At 37.9% G+C, this 22,197-nt stretch overlaps 1 protein-coding gene across 4 annotated transcripts in view; it reads left to right on the top strand.

Annotated features, from left to right (window-relative positions):
* CRMP (Collapsin Response Mediator Protein) overlaps window positions 1-22,197 on the top strand; it is a 118,376-nt gene that overhangs the window by 34,014 nt on the left and 62,165 nt on the right. The window contains exon 1 of one of the 4 annotated variants that reach the window (XM_087354485.1): window positions 16,297-16,438. The exons of the other annotated variants lie outside the window; for them this stretch is intronic. The gene's annotated coding sequence lies outside the window, so the exon portion shown is untranslated. Of the gene's footprint in view, window positions 1-16,296; window positions 16,439-22,197 lie in introns of those variants that run through there. 4 annotated transcript variants of the gene reach the window in all.

Genomic DNA, 22,197 nt, shown 5'->3' with positions numbered 1-22,197 from the left:
ATTGGATTTATTGCTGATCTATTTAACGGTGATGTTTCAACTGAATATGTTCATAACGTTGAACTGTGATGTGATTGCCAGCGATGGATTGGGAAGGATGTAACAGAAAGCGGCCGTGTTGTAATTAGTTCAAAAATTCATCACGCATTTATTTTATTTTTATCTTTGCCTCGTACTCCTTTCGTTTCTGTCCTCCTTTTCGTACTGTACTTCATTTCTTTCTCATTGATTTCTCATCTGTTTCAACTTAACAGCAGTGACAAACATCGGCCATGCTGAGTAACATTAGACGTAGTTCTGAAGGCTGCCTAATGGTAGCATCACATGTAAAATACAATGTTTTGTCAAATAGAGTCATTTCTGATAATTCATCGGCTTCGTGAACGCAACAAAACAAACGTAAAATCACAAATACGAGGAGATAAAAAAATATAAGATAGCCAGTATCTGGGTCGGGCTTCGAACCAAACTACGAAGCAGGAATGCTAACCACTTAACCGTGACATTAGGTTAGCACTTGTCAGGGATCCAATACAAGAAAAACTTCGCATGTAGGGACTAATTTTGAAAATGAAACAGCATTTTTATGAGATACATTTTTATATTATCTTAATATATCTTCTTGTTTGATTTCCGACCAAAGCTTTTATAAACTTTATGTCATACTTTGCTGATCTCACCCGTCTTAATTTAATTACCTTAGCAACACCATTCGGGAACAAACTGTGGAACTAATGTTGTGTAATCGATATGTATCGACAAAGACTCAGTTAACATGAAATGGAGTATGTTAGTGTCATACCTATTACTCGAGTTGTTGTCAGTCGTCGTTGCACAATGTCTGTTGATGTTGGACTAACTCCGTAGTTTGGATTCTACAGTCCCTGATTTGTATAATCAAGTCTCATCTCCGTGGTTTATTTAGTACCGTCAAAACGCAACGTGTCAGAAATACACTTATTTCAATGACGTAAACAAATATTTTACATGTCATCTGATTTACAATATTTAATTAATACCAAAATGAACAACATTCTAAATTCAGCTACATCTAAAAGAAAATAATTTTAATTTCAACTGATATGTTACGAAACCACCACAATACAAACCCTGTCTTCTGGGTTGTATTTTATTATTATTTAGTGTTCTGTGTGACGACAGGTCCATATGAACAGGATCCTTCCATCCTTTTCTCGGACTGGGACCTGTTCATATACGTTCTTGGCAGATGATCCAGAAGTGGTTTGCCATTGCCTTCTTCTGTGTGTGAATGGAGTTATTGTTGGGATGCCACGGAGGAAAACTCCGTGTTGCCTAGACCACGGCCTTGCCCAACACAAGTTATAAATTCGGGCACCGCCGGGAATCGAACCCGAGACCCCAGGATTACAAGGCCAGCGTTCTAACCGCTAGACCACCTCATCTTATTATTATTTAGTGTTCTGTCTGACGACAGGTCCATATGAACAGGATCCTTCCGTCCTTTTCTCGGACTGGGACCTGTTCATATACGTTCTTGGCAGATGATCCAGAAGTGGTTTGCCATTGCCTTCTTCTGTGTGTGAATGGAGTAATTGTTGGGATGCCACGGAGAAACCGGGGAAGCCCCCGGAGGAAAACTCCGTGTTGCCTAGACCACGGCCTTGCCCAACACAAGTTATAAATTCGGGCACCGCCGGGAATCGAACCCGGGACTCCAGGATTACAAGGCCAGCGCCATGTAGTCTGGAAAATATTGCCGACGTTGGAGATAAATTTAGGACAAACTCCTGTCAACGAAATTCTACAAAATTCGGTTACCTGAAGTCAAAGATAGATTTATCCTCCACATTAGAAACGGGGCCACGATTAATATAACAGCGGATCTTCACTCAAACCGTACAATTTCAACTTTACAAGCGTATGGTGCCTTAAATACTTGAAAATTTTTGCAGGAAATTAAAATAAAATTTATCTTCATCTCGACGTTTCGTTATCGAAAATGAGTAGTAACAAGTCATGATTTTCCTTGCTACAAGCCGAGCCCATCCTTTGTTCCCTATCGGTTAAGGCGACCCTAAAGTACGTCTTATTACGAACTGGCTGACAGTGGCGCAAACGCGAGGCTTAAGAAGAAGAAGAATAAGAAGACTAGGTTGAATGTAACTAACTGGGATTGACTATAGTAAGTAGCATCTTCCGTCCAATGACCACAAAACTGTACAAATAACTGTGTACAAATCTAATTATCACTACTACGTCTAAAAGTTTTAATTGCTTATTTACAATATATCAACATCCATCAGACACCGTAATCATCCGCGTTGAACTTTGCTACAAGAAAACATCTTCATTAGGCAGTGATACGCAACCGATGTTTCGCGACACACCGGTGTGTCTCGAAATTTTCACCTCATTTTATAATTATAACCGTAATGAGACAAATGATTGTTAATATTGTTTTCTGATCTGTCTCAGTTTTCAATTTGTTTATTGTGATCTGGTAGACTGAGGACAGACAAGATCTAATAAATGGAATTGGAAAACAACACAATCACTTTGCAGCAAAACATGTATATCTGCCCTTTACTGTTATTGATACTATGTATTTTTCTGCAATATATATGTACAAATATAAATAAGTATCTTTAAGTTTAAATGTTTACACATAGTTAATAGATTATGGATCAAACGGTAGGAAATATGATATTTGAAATAAATTAAAATATGATAGTTAATAGATTATTGATCAAACGGAAGGAAATATGATATTTGAAATAAATTAAAATATAATAGTTAATAGATTATTGATCAAACGGTAGGAAATATCATATTTGAAATAAATTAAAATATGATAGTTAATATATTATTGATCAAACGGAAGGAAATATGATATTTGAAATAAATTAAAATGTAATAGTTAATAGATTATTGATCAAACGGAAGGAAATATGATATTTGAAATAAATTAAAATATGATAGTTAATAGATTATTGATCAAACGGAAGGAAATATGATATTTGAAATAAATTAAAATATGATAGTTAATAGATTATTGATCAAACGGAAGGAAATATGATATTTGAAATAAATTAAAATATGATAGTTAATAGATTATTGATCAAACGGAAGGAAATATGATATTTGAAATAAATTAAAATATGATAGTTAATAGATTATTGATCAAACGGAAGGAAATATGATATTTGAAATAAATTAAAATATGATAGTTAATAGATTATTGATCAAACGGAAGGAAATATGATATTTGAAATAAATTAAAATATGATAGTTAATAGATTATGGATCAAACGGTAGGAAATATCATATTTTAATTTATTTAAAATAACGAATATATTTAAAATAAATAGACATAATAACAAAGATAGATAATTATAAACATCAAATTTAATATTTTTTCGTTGGGGTCGATTTATAAGAAGTTGCGGCCAATCAATGCCATAAACCATCTATTTCCCCCTCCCACGACATGCAAAATGGGGTTGGTGTACCGCCATGACTCTTAAACAATATTTAGTGTGCCGCAAGTGTAGAAAGGTTGAGCAACACTGTCACAAGGCAATGCAGGCATAAATTGAATCAGTTGTTCTACTCGCTAAATTTCGTTTCAAGGTCATGCCATTAGAGGTTGTGCCAATGCCGTGTTTTAAATGCGTAGACTTGTCTTCAGGAATAAAAATGTTACAGTCGTGTGGAGTGTTGAAAATGGGAATGACATTCATCACAGCGAATATAGGAATTTGGATTTTTTTTACGAAGATTGGTTTCTTTTCAAGAATAGAACCTTTGTAATTTTGATGGGACTCTTGCAAAATGACTATTTGAAGACCAAAGAAGAGATTCAAGGAGTCCCGTCATAGGGTTGGGAGGAGTCCCGTATTATGGTTGGGAGGAGTCCCATTTTAGGGTTGGGAGGAGTCCCGTATTAGGTGCTGAATGTCATTTTTAATGGATTTGAATCCTTGGGATCTTTTCAAGAAAGTTGGTCGTAACATACACGGATTTATTTAATGATTCTTATTCTAATTTTACTGTAGTTTGTTATTGTACTTATTTCCGCCACGTGCTTAATGGTGTAATTAACCTGTGATAAGCATAATGATCATATTATGTTATTTCGCTGAGTCTGCACCCGCTGTACGAGGCAGTTGGATTGTCATTTTTATGTCTGTGAACTTATTTCTTAAAGCCTTTAACAATTCCCTACTTCTGCCACACGAATCCTGCCGAGCGTCAGCCATAAATTAGACGAAGTTTTATGTACATAATTCTATCAAGCATATTATGGTAGCTTTCGTAAGATCCTCTTTTGCTTTCCCTTGTAATTCTTGCCCTCTTCCATTTCGTATTAACTAACTAACTAGATGGCCAAGGGAACCCGAATGTTCATCACCGAATTAACCAAAGCCCTCCACCGGTCCCTGTCCTGGACCAACAAAATCCAATCGTATTAATATTACTGAAATGTTTGTCTCAGTTTTTATGTTCTGATGCGGATAGTGACATGGACAAGTTAAATCGGTGCATGTATTATTTAAATATTACATTTCATTCAATTTTATTGTAATACAGGCAACTCTCGGTTTACGAACGAGTTCTGTTCCAAGACGCTGTTCGTTATGTGTATCTTGCATTCCTGAGATTTTACGATATGTATCGTATACGTTAGCAGCCATTTTAAAGCATTAAAACCATTTACTAAACATCGAATGGTCTATACAATACGTTTTATTATAATTTGTATATGCGTTATGGTTTATCGTATACGATACGTAACGTACGCCACGTGGCGTGGCATGTAAACCAACTTTTTTAATGGCTAGATTAGTTTTATTAACCAAGAACGGTTCAGTATAATAATCATATAATATAATTTTCTGATAATTATTGTAATAGATACATTTTTAAAAGTTTATTTATTTAATTTGTATCTTATATGCGTCATGTTTGTGTTTGATTAAATATATTTATTTTGTACAGTCTATACATAAACGTTTGAAGTTTATTGGTGTTGTAAAAATTATATAATATTAAAACATTTTGTTGTATAAAATATTATATTAGCGCTCATACTCATTCCAAGAAAATAATTAAACGTTAATTCCACAGATAAATATAACGTCTGACTACAATAAGCAACTTACCATGAAAATGGAAAGCTACAAACAGAACTACGGATCATTATAATATATTGCATCAAATATCTAATAGTTTTTAAAATATTTTAAATTGATAAAAACCTGAAGACGACGGTATTACCCGTCGAAACATGTCGTTTTAATAAAAGCGCTAAAAAATATAATGTAAAATCGTATTTACGATTAAGAGCGCTAATATAATATTTTATACAACAAAATGTTTTAATATTATATAATTTTTACAACACCAATAAACTTCAAACGTTTGTGTATAGACTGTACAAAATAAATATATTTATTTATTTAAATCTTACAATTATGTTCACTATACGTTCGGCATTTAGTTTTTATAAGGAACTCCATCTATTGGCGACTTTAAGAAATTTTGAGTGAATTGTGACGTTCGTTATAGCGAATGTTCGTAAATCGAGAGTTGTCTGTACTGCAATGTTGCAATAATTACAAGTGTCTAAATCTGTTTGTACGTAGGCCCGTATTATTTATTTAGTTGAGGTTTATTATGCTAATCCACATGATGGGCTAATGTATTAACCCTGTCGTCGGCCTACGCAGTCACTGGTATGATTTTAAAATTGTTGACTTTTCTTAAGTCTTCGGGTTTCTGTGTCTGTTTATTTTTTCATTATGTTTGGACTGTTATTCTAGGCAATGTCTATTACGTATGAGTTTTTGATTCCATTATTAACAAATATGACGTCAGTCTTAACTTGGTACGTTATCGTTTGTCTGTTACGACATCTCTGTCCCAATATACTTTGTAATTTTTATTTTAGAGCAAGGTATCTGGTATATATTTGTAGTCTGGTGTTCTATCTTTTAGATGTCTGAACCAAAACGTGACATTTTCTGTATCGTAAAACATAAACACACTGATCACATACTACGTACATCAAAACTAATTCCTACTGCTGGTCCCAATTCAGAGATAGTTGAATCCAGTACACACTATCATAGCAAACAGCACTTGGATTGTGGCTACAAACCATGTTTGTGAAGCCGTCAAAACCTCAAACATCACTTACTGATAGTGCCTTTAAATATGTCACGAATTGTTCGTTTTACACATTTCTCGATTTATAATACGTAATAGTTCTCTCATTTAACGCTATAGAAGTTAAATCACTTAAGTAATTCGTGGTTTTCCTCAATCTCTCAAGGCACGTACTAGGATAAAATCGTAAAGTAGTCCACGACAGCTTAGTTCAACGTCTTTTGAAATTCAGTATTTATAATAATCAAAGTTATATTACCGATGGCCTAGTGTCGTCAAATAAAACAGTCAGTAGCTGTCATTGCATTATTTCGTTTAAAATGCGGCTAGGAATTTGTCTTTTGTTCATCATAGAAATATGCATCTTGTTAAATTCAGTGAGATTAAAAGAACGAAATTCTTGGTTTATTTAAGGGGAATTCAATAAAAGTAGTTAATTTCCTCTTGTGTTAAGGCACAGATTCTAACACACGTTTCCGATTCAAAGTAGAGTTAACCCGTTCTGTCCAAGTGCCACAAGAAGTCTGCTGGGAAGTAGGAGCGTTTGAAGGAGGAGGGGTGATGACTTTACTGCTCATGCGCACTTAGCCTATCCCTACTCCAAACACATTGACCTCCAGTCGTCTGCATGCAATGCTTTGTGTATATGAATGTACACTAGGACGGACGCATGTTTTGTGAAAGATTGTGGCGTAGATGTTCATAAAAAAAAAACCCACTCCCAGAGGACTTCTCGTGGCGCGCGGACAGTACAATTGGAATTGATATATACATTTCGAGTTAATATAGATATAATTAATTTTAGTTTTTATAGTTGTTCCAGATGATAAAATGTGATAACAATACGATATTTATACACTCTTTTTTCGATTGATAATAGTTTGAACTGTTAATAGCTCCTCTGTCCATACGCTGAATACGTAAATTGTCACCACCACTCGGAGCACCCAGATGATTTATAACGTGTACATCCCGATACGTCTTTATGGAGTGGTGCTTAATTAAACTCATTGATAAATTTAACTTTATTTTAACGAGGTATTTAGTGTTGTGGAAAGTTTAATTTACGGCCAATGAGGGAATACAGGACTGTCTGCAGACATCATGTTGTTTGCTTGGGGGTCTTTTGATAACTATGATAAAGGAAAATAGTAAGTTATTTAAATTTGAAGAATTTTGCTTACGTAAGTGTATAAGATAGCGAGAATCTGTCGTCGTTTATATTTCATGGCTTGGCAAGACCTTTTATCACTAGTTCATTCGATGGCATTGTCAGTTACCGGTATGCCGTATGGAAGTGTTTCTCAGCCTGTTTGCCTCAACGCATGCCAAAATGCAAAATTTTGAGTCCGAATTAATTTATTGGCTGTGATACAGGTTGGTCGAAAAGCGACGCAGCCCATATTAAATATTTTTTGATGGTTATAATTCTGTACAATTCGGTTCGATTAATATTGCACAATTTCGCTGCTACCATACAAGAGACAACGCAGGTGACGTCATTTTTTAACCTGCTCGCGCCAGTCCGTCAGTTGTCTTTCAACAGTCGCAGTGCAAGGATGTCTTTTTCACAAGAGCAGCGAGTGAAGGCATGCAACGCTGAATGCTGTAGACCAGTGTTCTTCAACCTTTTAACACCCGCGGCCCGGCGAAAATAGGAGAAATATTTCGCGGACCGGCGTCAGCCGGAAGTGAAAACCAATGTAGATAGAATTTTATTTATTAAATCTAATGTTATAAAATTACAATTGTTGGTTAGTGCGACATCTGCTGCTGCTTCTTTGTAAGCAAATTTTATATACGTGGTTGCAGCGTTGTTTCTGAGGGACGAAGCGCTGGATTAACATCAACTCGATTTCTCTGTTTGGTTTTTATTACTGACATAGCTGGAAAAGTCTTTTCACACAAATAGGAAGTCGAAAAAACGACCAACAATTTGATAGCTTTATAACTCAGAGATGGATATTCTTTATCGAGGGATATACAAAATTGAGGCAATTTTTGCATTTTATGTCTGGACACCAGAGTGACATCAGAAGACAACTCGATCAGTTTTTCTTTCTCATGAAGATCAAGTGCGCATGATTTTATATCTTCCAAAAAGGGATTATTAATCCAGAGGTTACCTTTACGTGGATCTTCATTTTCAGGGAAATAATTATTAAAGTTTTCAGCTAACGCTCTTAAATGTTGGCTTATTATGTTGAATATGACTTTCTGGTTGATATCAGCAGCATTCAAAAATTCTCCCAAAAGTGGAAACATTTCTATGTCTTCCTCTTGTACGCGACTATCCCAAAGAGCCAGCTTCTTTTTGAACGCATCCATTTTATTTCTTAGTGTAAAAATATTCGTACAAGACCCCTGAAGAGAAATATTAAGTTCGTTCATAACGTTAAATATGTCTGGCATATACGCAAGCTTAGCCATCCATTCCTCATTAAATAAAGGCTCTACTAGGTCAGATTTTCGCTCTCGCAGAAACTGCTTTACTTCTTCCCTCAGTTCGAACGGGCGTGCAAGAACTCTTCCTCTCGATAACCATCTCACTTCTGCATGGAGTAGGAGATGCTGGTGATGTGAGTCCATACTCTCACACAGTGTCGTGAACAGCCTCGAGTTCGTAGCTCGACTACGAATTTCGTTAATGATCTTCACAGCGTCATTCATCACAGTGTTTAGTTCAGTAGAAAGCTTCTTTGCAGCTAGATGCTTCCGGTGGATCATACAGTCAGTGAACAAAACTTCTGGGTGCGCGACTTCCTTTATTTTCGCAACTACTCCTGAGCGACGACCAGTCATGCTCGCAGCACCGCCCGTACACACACCAACACATTTGCTCCAGTCTAAGCCCTGTGCTTGAAAATACTCATCAAGAGTATTAAATATCTCTGAACTAGTGGTCCGTCCATGTAAATCAAGGCAACAAAGAAGTTCTTCCCTTAAGTCTTCATCTTCACTATACCTCACGAAGCAAAGTAGGACAGCATGGTTACTCACGTCAGTTGATTCATCAAGTTGGATCGCGAAACATCTCGATTTCTTTATCCCCTCTACAACTCCCTTTTCAATATCGATGGCCATGTCAACAATTCTCCTCTGAATAGTGGTGTCCGAAAGCGGTATAGCCTCTAGTTTTTTAGTGGCTTGAGGACCCAAAATTTCTTGTACGACATCTAAGATGCAAGGCTGTACTAACTCCTCACCAATAGTAAACAGTTTTTTCGTTTTAGCTATTCGAAGAGCAACTAGGTAGGACGCTTTAAGCAGCGACTTGTCACTAATCGTCATAGTTTTCATTTGAGTTTTCTGAAGTTTCATCTGGTCACGTAATCTATTAAAAACGTCCAGTGGCTTATCAGTGAAATCTCTATGCTTCGAATGCAAATGACGAGCAAGTTTGGACGGTTTCATAGCGTCATTTGAAAGAACTTCGGAACATATTACACACAAAGGCCGTGGCGATAGTTCACTGCCAGGGGCTACAATAAAACCAAGCTTTAAATATTCCTTATCGTAATGCCTAACAAAATTTCCTTTTCTCTTTTTGGTTTGTATTGCACATTCCGAAGTATCAGGATATTTCTTTTTCTTTGTTTCTTCTAAACTTGAAGCACTTGGCATACTTTCGGCACCATCACTAATATTCTTCTGAATACTGTCCTTGCCTCTACTAAAGAAGGTTAAAAGGTTTTGCTGTTTGACTTTTTGTTTATCCATCTTGTAGGGTTTCAAATTTTACGAAAGAAATAATTTGTTTTCCGAAATTCCACAACACAATATTAAAAAACAATACGCACGAGCGTGATAAAATAAGAATTCTTGCAACGTGTTATAACCGTCCTTGGTTAGTTGTTTGCTCCAGCTAGCTCGGGTGCTCAGGGTCGTTCACGGGGATCGGATGTGTAACCGAGAGATAATGATTTACTATTAATCTAATTATACCTTTATTATGTATTTATTTCAAAACACTAGCTTATAAACGTCTTAACCTTATACAGTCAAGAAACTTTCCACGACTGTCCAGACACCCTTCACGACTACCACTGCTAGCTCACTCCCCCAAAAAGACCACATGCGAGTCCTCCCCCTACTTTCTCACTTAACACAGACGACCCTTTGTTTTTGAAGAATTTCGGCCAGCTCGCCCTTGCAGCGTTACTCCACAGGACTCTAATGTCTGGACGGTTACAGTGTCGTCGAGAGGCGGGCTGACGCAATACTCTCATTTGGCGGCCGCTCACTTCGTCTATACTCGTCGCGTGCAGCGCCCCGCTCGCCGCTCGCCTCGCAACAGTGGGAATTCCCCGAATCGTGTAGCGGTATAGTCGGGTGAAAGCAAGGTGAAAGATTTCGCGGACCGGCAATAAATTCTTGCGGACCGGCGCCGGTCCGCGGACCACCGGTTGAAGACCACTGCTGTAGACATTTCCAACATTTTATATTACATTTTTAGGACTTGTGCTAGGAATGGGTTGCCAGAGTTTTCCATAACTCTTTGTTAGCCGTTGTGAGATTTTGTTAAATTCACGTCTTGCTATTTCTTTGTAGCAGGTAATTAATATTCTATTTTGTAGGTTTTTATTGCTTATTTCTCATATGGCGCCAACTTCTTGAAATTTTCATTGATCTTCTGTGCATATTGTAATATAAAGTAACAACACGGAAACCGCAAGGAATTATCGATAACTATCTCTATGAATTATAGTTATTTGTGAGAAGATATTAGTCGCTGAAATAGTCAAGCAATATCCTGTCTTTTGTGGGATCCAAAGGTTTATTACCCTCTACTGGTCTCGATCCTGAGCCATTATGAATCTTTTTAACAATCTTCGCCTTCTTAGTCATTTTGATACTGACGTCACATCTACGACTGAGTTTTCCAGGTTCAAAATCCCTTGAAGTTTTCCAACCAGAATTTTGTATGAATTTTTCATCTCCTCATTTGTGCTACATGTCCCGTCAATCTCGTTCTCTTTGATTTGATCGTCATGATTACGTGAGTAAAAAACATGAGGTTGCTCTTTGTGCAATGCTTTCCAACCATGTTTAGCGCAATCCCTCCGAATAATCTTCCCACTACCCTATTCTCAGATACCCTCAATATATATTCTAATATTAATATGAAAATAATAAGTTTTACTTCCATACAAATCAGCAAGTTAAATCATAGTTTGTGTTTTAATCTTAGGCTTTCATATATCAGAAGAAGATACGAAATATTTTAAACGGTATGGTAATTTAATCTGCTCTTGATTTATTTGTGAACGCAATTTTGATTTTGTACAGTTTTTATATCTGAACTTTGCGAAATATTTCGAAGGACGTATTTGCCACTTTTCATGAAGTCTGGTGAGAATGTTTTAATTTAAAAAAATAATATCTTGACTGGCTAGAGTTTTTGTGGTATGAGAAGCTTTTGAAGGAATATTCTATATGATGATGTGAGTTTATAAATTATAAGACAAATTTAAGTCCTAATCTTATGATGTGGATTCTTCAAGTCTATTAAGTTCCATTTCGTTTATTTTTATAGACAATGCGCATGGTACATTTACCAAGATATTAAATAAAGAACACCTCAATGTGACAAATACCAACACGTCACTGAACAAACTTAGAACAGCGTGTATTGGAAAGCGTTTCGTCATAAAACTTTACCTTGAAAGGCATAGGAGAAATAATTGTCTCTTAACGGAGTTTCGTGTTGATTTTTCACGAGGTTAATATCAGAATCAAAGGCCAAATTAATTCACAGTTGTAATTATATATCAACTCTGTTATGTAGGCCGTCACTCACTGGAACTAGTCCTGACATAGAACTTTTTGAAATCCCCCATTTCTTTGCAATGTACTTCCTGAAACTCTCACCTACCAGCTGACTGTCTTGTTTAATGTTTCTGTCTGTCTGTCTGTCTAACATCTCATTGCTGTAAGGTCATCCCTGATTATTCCATTTTGATTCGTATTTTTAAAACATTTTCTGTTGATGTGGAACTTGGAAGTTATTACAGCCACAATGTGATATCGTTGGTTACTTGTGATTAAGTCCTAACCTCAGCCAGTTTAGTCTAATTCATATCGATAGTAATTTGTTAATCTTATTATGTGGGAAATAATATGGGCTCGTAACTTTAGGCGCAGATTGAAAGTTTATATTACGAATTTGTAATTCAGTCTTCACATTTTACATCAGCTGTAGAAATTAAAAAAAATGATTGATTTTTGGTTTCTGATTTTGTATATTGGTGTACGTGGTTTAGGAGTAACGTGTAGCTTTTAACTTCAGGTTTTTTTTACTGTTCTGTCTGACGACAGGTCCATATGAACAGGATCCTTCCATCCTTTTCTCGGACTGGGACCTGTTCATATACGTTCTTGGCAGATGATCCAGAAGTGGTTTGCCATTGCCTTCTTCTGTGTGTGAATGGAGTAATTGTTGGGATGCCACGGAGAAACCGGGGAAGCCCCCGGAGGAAAACTCCGTGTTGCCTAGACCACGGCCTTGCCCAACACAAGTTATAAATTCGGGCACCGCCGGGAATCGAACCCGAGACCCCAGGATTACAAGGCCAGCGTTCTAACCGCTAGACCACCGTGGCAGGTTAACTTCAGGGTATACGACCATAATTGACATTTTTACCGCCGTAAAAACCTCATATACGTGTATTATATTTGGACCATTTTCCAATCAAAATTACCACTTCGTATGAAAAACTTTATTTAACTCAACTTGTGTTCTTTGATAGTCGCTCAGCTAGTATATAAATTCCCTGCCTTTTATCCGAATGTTCATTACCACATTCAAAAGAGCCAGTAACCGGTCTCAATCCTGGTCCACATAAATCCAATTCACATCCATCGATCCAGTTTACGAGAGATCAAATGTTTTCAGAGTGGTCTATTATTTTCAGACATTCCATCCTAAATTCTGTAGACATTTATTGTCTCTCCCGTGAGGTAGCTTTCGTAATTCATTTTAAAATCTTTTCACTAACTCTACGCTCTCTGACAACTCACGCTACTGCTGGTGACAATATATGACGAATCTTGGTCTGAAAATCTGTGATTTGATGGACGTACGGAAGTGAATGTACAATCTGTTTGCGGTTCTGAAACACATTTGTTTCTAGCTGTTTGTGTCGAATATATTTTAAACTGTTTTAATTAAAATGTGTCCTTCCTACTTCCTTTTTACTACCGTTATGTGAAATGAGGTCGAATAAACTAACTGTAGACTATATAGTCCAATTTCATGACTCGGGGGAAAAAAAATTATCATTCGGGCATTCACTCCCGAATCCACCCGAAAAGATCCGAAGTCACTACCCATGATGACAGCAGTAAATGCGTAAGACTTATTTGTACAAGTAAGGAAATGTGCGTATGTTACTTCTACTTTCAGAGCAAACGTATTAATGAAGGGTGACGTGCGTCGAGAGGGAGGATCGAAACAAATTATAATTTCTTGTAATTCGATTTTTGTCGATGCGTCGATAACAATCGATGTTTTTGAAATGGCTACCGAAGCCCCGGACCACTCCGAATCATTCACCTGGCCGTGCCGAATCCAATTCTGTGGACTCGGCAGACGTCTAGCCAGTATTGTAACTGTTGTTGAAAATAACTTGGAAACAGGAAGACGCTCCGATAATTTATCTGGGTTTATCTGCTCAAGTATAATGCTTGAAACCTTGGATATCTAAACACGGTTATTGATTGGTAATTATCCCTGTCACGGGAAATGAATCCCTACGCATTTGCCAAATGCAGTGGGTTCTTAAACGAAAATGCAGGGATTATGTAGCGTTAAATGAGATACGATGAAGGTCGTGAACTGTGAATCTAGCAGCACAGCCCTGAGAATTGAAGGCATTGTCCTTGAAACCACGGGGAACTTTTTATACCATCACACCTTAACAAAAGTGTTTTTATAAGTTTATGTATTGCATAGTTTCTATGTCCGTCGTAATTAATGAAACAGATGTTTCTTTTCAGGCCTGTTCTATCTTGTAAACTGTAAGGAGGACATGAATTTGTTTTGTGGAGATTTATCAGACCTTAACACCTACTGCCATAATGAAGTTTTGTTTTGATTGTAAGATTATTTTCCGATTTGTTTCATAAAATAGGGAGTTTAAAAAATCGACAGATTGTGGTCTCAGTTTGATTATTAGTCGGAAGGGGGGGGCTAAGAAACCCCCCTCCCCCTTCCAAAACAACAAGGTGTTACAAAATGTTTTTTTATTTTATTAAATGCTTCTTTCGACTTAAGTTTAAATTAATTTTTGCCAATTCTTTTTGACATAGCGAGGCTGTTTTTACACGAAGAGATAAGGACTTATGTATCTATCGAAAATCACTGCAGAACGTTATATTAATAAGATAAAAAAATCTTACCTCGTTTTGACTGCTATACCGGATGAAACGTGTAACAGTTTTGTGTGTGTATCTTTGAAAATTACACACTCATCCGTGTCTGCTGAGAAGTAGGTTTGCAGCGTCTGCATAATCAGTGTTATCAACTAATTTTTGTAATTCCATGTTCAACATTTCAACACGATTTAGATACGTCGATAAATAAGCTTACTTTTCATGGTTTTTTATTTGCATAATTTTGCCTGAAAATCGCCCTTATTACAACCGTATTTTAAAATTATAGTTTCTACGTGTACTTTGTAATTTATGTAGCTAACATCACGGGAGATGCGTGATTGAGATTTATTGGAAATATCTGACTTCCACAGTTCTGTTTAATTCTGACGAGCCATTCAGAAAGGGGAAAATCTATCCGTTACGTGGATTTATATATAAACTTAAAAGTACTAAGAAATGCGAGTTTTCTGACGTATCTACGAGGCGCGTCCTCAAAGTAAGTTTCCCACTCGTCCCACAGCTAGCAAACCTTATATTGCGCGAAGCGACTGTGCGTACGTGATAGAGCAATGACGTAGCATGGCGCATGCACTAACGGCACTTTTCGCGTTCTCACATTAGCATCGTTGCAGCTGTTGAAGATGGAGGTTCTTATTCCAGCTCCCGCCGACTGTGAAGTGCGGTCAGTGATAACGCTAGGCCGCACACGGCTCGACGGACAGCAAGTCTCCTGCAGGAGTTCAGCTGGGAGGTGTTTAATCATTCACCCTACAGCCCGGACCTCGCTCCCAGTGATTTCCATCTTTTCCTACACCTCAAGAAATTCCTGTCCGGTCAGCGTCAGCGTTTTGAGAATGACAGAGAGGCGGAGATGGTTGTCACACAGTGGTTCCAATCCCAGGCGGCAGACTTCTACGACACAGGTATTCAAAAGTTGGTCCCACGGTATGACCAATGTCTCAATTCCGGTGGCGAATATGTTGAAAAATAGCTGGACACTTGCTGCATCTGTTGCAATAAATATTTCCATGAAATTGTGTTTTGTTTCTGTAAACGGCCCCAGGGAAACTTACTTTGGGGACGCGCCTCGTACGTTTATTCTCTGATAATTGTCACAGCGAAAGTGAATTAGCTTAAAATGCTTTATATTTTTCTCAAAAAATTGCCTCACTTGCATTATACAGTTTATTAATGACTGTAGGCACTGAACTGTTAAAACTTGCGAAAAAGTTTTGCGTTTGCGACACTTAGTTTACTCCTTCACCGCACCCAAGTGAAATCCCTTGCCAAATCACGTAGTGACTTCTCGTACGTTGTCTTGACGAGTTTCGCTCTCCGGCCATATTGTCTCATTGCAAATTCGCTGTCCCTGATACTCATTTAACTGAATTTTGTGTGTGGCAGTGGTAGAAACGACAATTCATGTGGAAAATAACATTCCTTGAAGAAGATGGCTGTCTTCTGGGACGTTGCGTCATGTAGACTGATAGAAATTGACTGACGCTTCGGAGGAACTTGCTGCCTCCATAATCAGAATGACAATCAGCAGACTACACGGTGCTACATCCCAGAAGATAGTTATCTTATTTCTTGTCGCCGTGAGAAATTCATATCTGTCACACCAAACGCTCATCTGTTTTAATTCGTTTTTTTTAAAGCGTGAATGCATACCACGGCGAACAGAACCCCTTCTTAGGTCTGTTGACACTCGACACATTTAACGCGTGAATGGCCGAAGAGACTCGAATGGGAGCGAAAAACCCCGAGAGGACTATCGATTCGTCGTGTCTTGCGTAGTGCGGAATGAGGGGTTGTGTCGTCGAGAAAGAACTTTTAACTCTCCAGTAGCTCCATAAGCTTCCACACGTGTTCGTTAGGCCTGACATCTTGTGATCACGTTGCAAACCACAGGGTAAGTCTCTTACGAGATATATTTAATTACGTGTGCCTGCAGGCGATGTTACAAGCGTGAATTATTGAATTATTGATTGTCAGTCATGTTGTGCCCCACCTCAGACGAGACACTTAGACGTCGTGTCACTAGGGGGCAGATGAGCGTGGCGCTAGTCTGCGACATGCTCAAGTGTCGGATCCAAAATACACGTCTGTGCTGTGGCTATTAATATATCATACGGAGGAAAGGTGGCGCGCTGTACATACCACGTGCATGCAAGGTAAAGCAGCTGATTGCTCACCAGCGCAGCGGTGTGTCAAGGACAAGTGTCCTGATAACGAATTTGAACACATTCTGATGAACATTTCACTGCTCGCTTTGAGTCAGCGATAGAGGAGATTGTGTTTAGTACAAGAGCTCGGTAGCTCAGTCAGTATAGTGACTAACCACGGTCTGTAAGATCAGGGTTAGATCCCCGACAGGGACAAAGCGCGGCCGGGGCGTGACGCTGACCACTCACCCCATCTATTGTCGAGGTTGGGAATGAGTAAGAGTTACACCGTCTTTAACCTCCTGAGCACCTTCATGGCGCATAGTGGGATAGCTTTATTTTTTTATGGCACAGTTTAAATGTCATGTTACGAGGGTCACTCCAAAAGTAATGTTTGCGTGTCCACCTTTGCCTGATGTTCTTTGTACCCAGCGGCTAACTGTGCTGGGATCGTACACATTCTGATATCGCTCGCGGATGTTTCCCACCGTCTCGTTCTCACACAGCATGTGACAGCGGCCATGTTTAACGGATGATGCACATGTGCCACTTGGGGAGAAGGTGAGGTCAGGCGATATAGAAGGCCATTGATGTTCACCTGCCTGCACGTCCAGGATGGATTTAGACACAGGTCATTTTAGATGCAGATAATTTGAAAGCAAAGCACATTTCACAGTTGTGTGAAAAACACAAATTTCTTTAATAAAATAAATCTACCAGACTTTAATGTAATCAGCATTCCGGTGACGTTCACACCTGTAAGTCAGTAGGCCCACGTTAATGACAGGTAGAATAGATCGAAATGTTTTCTTGGTCGAAGACCGAGAAAGAATCGAATTCTCATTCGACCCCATATACTCCACGCAGTGCTACCTTAAACTTTCGATACTTGATTTAAGTGGAATTTTGTCAGTAACATTTAGGAGGGATTTGGGGGGGGGGGGGGCTCTCACCCACACTTCCAGCTAATATTAGCTGCAGTTCTGTGACCTTGTGTGGCTTCGCATTGTGCAACTACAGACCGCAAGCATTTCACATCAGAGTTCTGAAAATGGAAACTGTTGAGATGTTTGTTTCAAATGCAGTATTTTTCACATGACATGCGACCGTGTTCTTCAGAAAAGGCTGTGGAACATATGTGAAGCCAGTTGCACGTTGATGACATCCCGCGTCTTGGATCGTCTGCGATGTTTAAAGAAAGCGTGTTGCTAAGCAGCGATCCTCTGCGGTTTATTGTGCGATCTATTATCGATTCTTGCAACGTAAAGTTTAAATTGAAATGATTACTACGAAATATTACGTCTCAGACTTTTTTAGCCTTCATTTTGGAAACTAATTATGTGACAATACAGCAGAACAGAAACACGTTATTAACGTTGCTGTATAAACAATGGCTTGGCATTTTATATAATTCGCCAATTGTTTTATTAATTGTTGGGATGTTTAACGACACAATTTCTACATAGGTTATGTTAACACAATTGCAGGATAATGTTAAACGGTGACAACGAATGTAATGGAAGAAGCGATGTAGACAGAATTCTTGCCTTATTGTAACGTACTATCCCATTTTTTTTTCAAAGAATAATTTAATTCTAAAGTTGCCCTCATCTTATGCTCGTGTCGCAGTCAGCTTTCGGAAACAAATTTCATCGACTTGATTTTCTTGTGAAATAGTTTCAGATAAATTATAAATTTGGCATCCGGTATCTTTGCACCTTTGAACAATTGTCAGAATGTCAAAATAACACGAAATGTTTTAGAGCGTCGTTAAATAATTCACCCAAGGATTACTGGAATTTGTGCAGTGAAAGAAACATATTAATGTGCTATGATCAGGGCAGGTTGTAAATAGATCGGGTTTCGTTCGGGTTGAAATAAAAGGAAGTTTTGCTCAGTGGGATACATGTAAGATATTTTAAGGTAAATTTCGGTCTTGTGCTAGGTTATATAAAATTTCAGCCCGTGCAGAAGACCACTAGTTGCATTCATACTCTGTCTCTCTCACGGGAAAGTGTATCGACCTTTCTTCTTCGTCGATAGTAATCGAGTTGGGCGTGTTGCACTGGAATGGTGGGTTGCGACATTACCACAATGAATTAGCGAGACACCAACTTTTCCTTCACTTGGGTGTGCATAACGCAGAATTTACTAAAAAAAACCTAAATGAACTACAGCGTCAGACCATGACATAATGGACGAAAAATGTACTTTTATTTTAATTGTTATGTTCGTTATCCCTTACTATCGATATTATCGACGACTTTCGATATCCATACAAGAGCTTACAGTTGAAGGGAATATTAAATATTTAATAAATTAAATTTTGATTATTGTGTAATATAAATAGTAAATTAGAATTTAAACTAAATTAGTTTTCAATAAAGTTCTTAGTAGGTTTTCTTAATTCGTTATCTGCCTCAGTACCTCTAATTAACAATTCAAGGATTAGTATCGTAAGCATCATGCGTGAACTTATCGATTCTTTAATCAGCGTCGATTACATTTATTTTCGATGTTCCTCTTTAACTGTTCAAACGGGTGGTGTTGAAGGTTAGAAACGATACTGTGATTAACGAGGCGTGAGCCCATTACCGGATTTGTTATATAGCTTAGGGCTTCATATATGATAGTAAGAAAAATAAAAAGACAAACATATTTTAGTTTAAAGCCCTTAAAACGCACTACATGTGTGGTTTTCTTATCACTCTTTCCATGACTTCGTGTAGATGGAGACATTATCGTGTGTTAAAGTGAGCCAATGTGTAGTTGAAAGATGAGTGATAATTCAGTTATGTATTCATGCGCTTTATAACAGCTAAATAAACCCGATTACAGCCAAGCAATAAAACGACAGTACCAGATCGAATAACATAATATAAAAATTAAATAAAATAGTAAAATATAAATAAATAATACGCAATAGAAGTAAAACAAAAAATGCTGTCAAAGTATAACTTGAAACCCACAGAATATGGACAAAGGATAAAGTTTTTAAGTACACGCAATGTTATAAATGCCAATTAGCGAAATATAATCTTTCAGTGTCCTTCCAAATTTTATTGACAGTACAAACTTATTGACCTTGAAATTTTGGTTAACCATGAACGTAGTCTCAAATTATTATAATAATGAAATAATAATCTTTATGCTGACTGTATATAGTCCTAGTGTCTGTTGAGTCAGAGCATTAAATAATAGCAAGAGGCCGATTACTATAAAGGTTAGGATTTCCTTTTCTAGCTTGAATTGGTACCGCCCTTATGAAGTCACAATTTACCCCGGTCACGTTGGTACTACCCGCATCCTGCATGCGTCATCTGATTTGCTGTCCGGTTCCAACTCGTGTAGAGAGAGAGAGAGAGAGAGAATATAGGCAGAGTTCTAGAAACTTTTCGAGTATTCGTTAGTAAACAGCCCTCGAAACGAAGAACGGAATTAATGTCAAATAATGTAGCACATTTTAGACCATTATAAATCCATCTCAGTAAAAATGCATACAAGTCGATAGGTCATCGACCAATTCGAGATTCTGGTATATACTGAACAACATAAGGTACCATTTGGACTGTAATCTGAGCCAAGTTTGTTTGAAGATACGGTAGAATCTGTTTATAACGTCTTCACAACGAAATGAAGACATGTTTTGGTTTAAAATGATGCTGTACTGTACACGTATTTCAAACCAGAAGCTGTAGACATTGAAGCCAACGTTACACCCTTTCTGAGAAGTGCATGACATAAATTTTTATTTATTTGTTATATTCTTTTTATCTTCATTTCTTGTTCCATCTCTTTTATGATCCTTTTTCTTTCCGTGAGTAGTTCGTCAAAGTACGATGCACGTATTTTTGGCAGTCAAAACTTAATTATTTTTCAAATTATACAGAGGCTCAACATTTTTTTCCATGGGAACAAAAATCAAACAGATTGTGATATTTCAGGTTCTCAAGGCGATTAATACGAAGATGTTCTGAGTTGTAGCCCCGTGTAGTATGGTTGTAATTTACCGACGTTTCAGAGGTGACGTTTTTTTCTTTTAGCTACAACGTCCCATAACATTTCCTGAACTGAGGCTTCGGTATTTCAGCAATTTAAAAAAAAAACAGGTAATCGGATTCTAAACCAATTGCTTGACACCTAAATAGTTAGCTGCTTACCTATTCATGTAGAATACGATGGACCGTTTACTACGCCAGCCGAAAACATTCGCCTCTCAGCAAACCATTTTTCTGCGTTTATATCCACTTTTAAACACGAGGAATTTATTTTAAGGATTGTTTTGAAGCATTTGTAGTTTAATCTGGAGTTCAAGTTCTTCAAAGATCATTGTTTGAAGAATTAAACAAACTGCAAAAATAGCAAGGATTCGCTGTCTGAAGAAGAAATTGACCTTAGCTGGTTCATTGACCGAAGACAAAGATCTTGGGGATAAATAAAATTGAGGTTAAATCCGCTTAATGTACACTGTGTGTTAATGTATATGTAGTTTTATTTATTTAGTGTTCTATCTGACGACAGGTCCATATGAACAGGATCCTTCATCCTTTTCTCAGACTGGGACCTGTTCATATACGTTCTTGGCAGATGATCCAGAAGTGGTTTGCCATTGCCTTCTTCTGTGTGTGAATGGAGTAATTGTTGGGATGCCACGGAGGAAAACTCCTTGTTGCCTAGACCACGGCCTTGCCCAACACAAGTTATAAATTCGGGCACCGCCGGGAATCGAACCCGGGACCCCAGGATTACAAGGCCAGCGTTCTAACCGCTAGACCACCTCATCTTATTATTATTTAGTGTTCTGTCTGACGACAGGTCCATATGAACAGGATCCTTCCATCCTTTTCTCGGACTGGGACCTGTTCATATACGTTCTTGGCAGATGATCCAGAAGTGGTTTGCCATTGCCTTCTTCTGTGTGTGAATGGAGTAATTGTTGGGATGCCACGGAGAAACCGGGGAAGCCCCCGGAGGAAAACTCCGTGTTGCCTAGACCACGGCCTTGCCCAACACAAGTTATAAATTAGGGCGCCGCCGGGAATCGAACCCGAGACCCCCAGGATTACAAGGCCAGCGTTCTAACCGCTAGACCACCGTGGCCTCTAATGTATATGTAGTACATAGAATTTTTTTATGGTAGGACAAAATCACGTCATTTATTTTAAGTCACAGTTCTTTAAGTCTCGACTTGTAGGAATATGTTTGTATCCACGTATGATTTGTAGATTCGTCAGATTGTAGAATGGTCGTCCTTTCTTGACTCCTGACAGAACTGAACGCGTGATATTGCAGTACTTAAGAACTAAGTAATTATGAGATTTTGTATAGCCAGGTAGACTTTTACAGACGTTTCAGAAATGTTTGCTGTCTGTATTATCAGTAGTCGTCGCACCTGATGATGGAGGCAGTTGGTACCTCTGAAACGTCTATCGGATTACACGGCGAAACAATCCATAAGACAGCCATCTTGAAGCTCAGTGATTGTTTATTCTTCGCCGGTTGTTTT

This window comes from Zootermopsis nevadensis, unplaced genomic scaffold (genome assembly GCF_977971745.1).
Source record: "Zootermopsis nevadensis isolate Lab colony 2312 unplaced genomic scaffold, Znev_1.0 Znev_ptg000023l, whole genome shotgun sequence".
Classification (NCBI taxonomy): domain Eukaryota; kingdom Metazoa; phylum Arthropoda; class Insecta; order Blattodea; family Termopsidae; genus Zootermopsis; species Zootermopsis nevadensis.
This window is presented reverse-complemented; position numbering and strand designations above follow the sequence as displayed.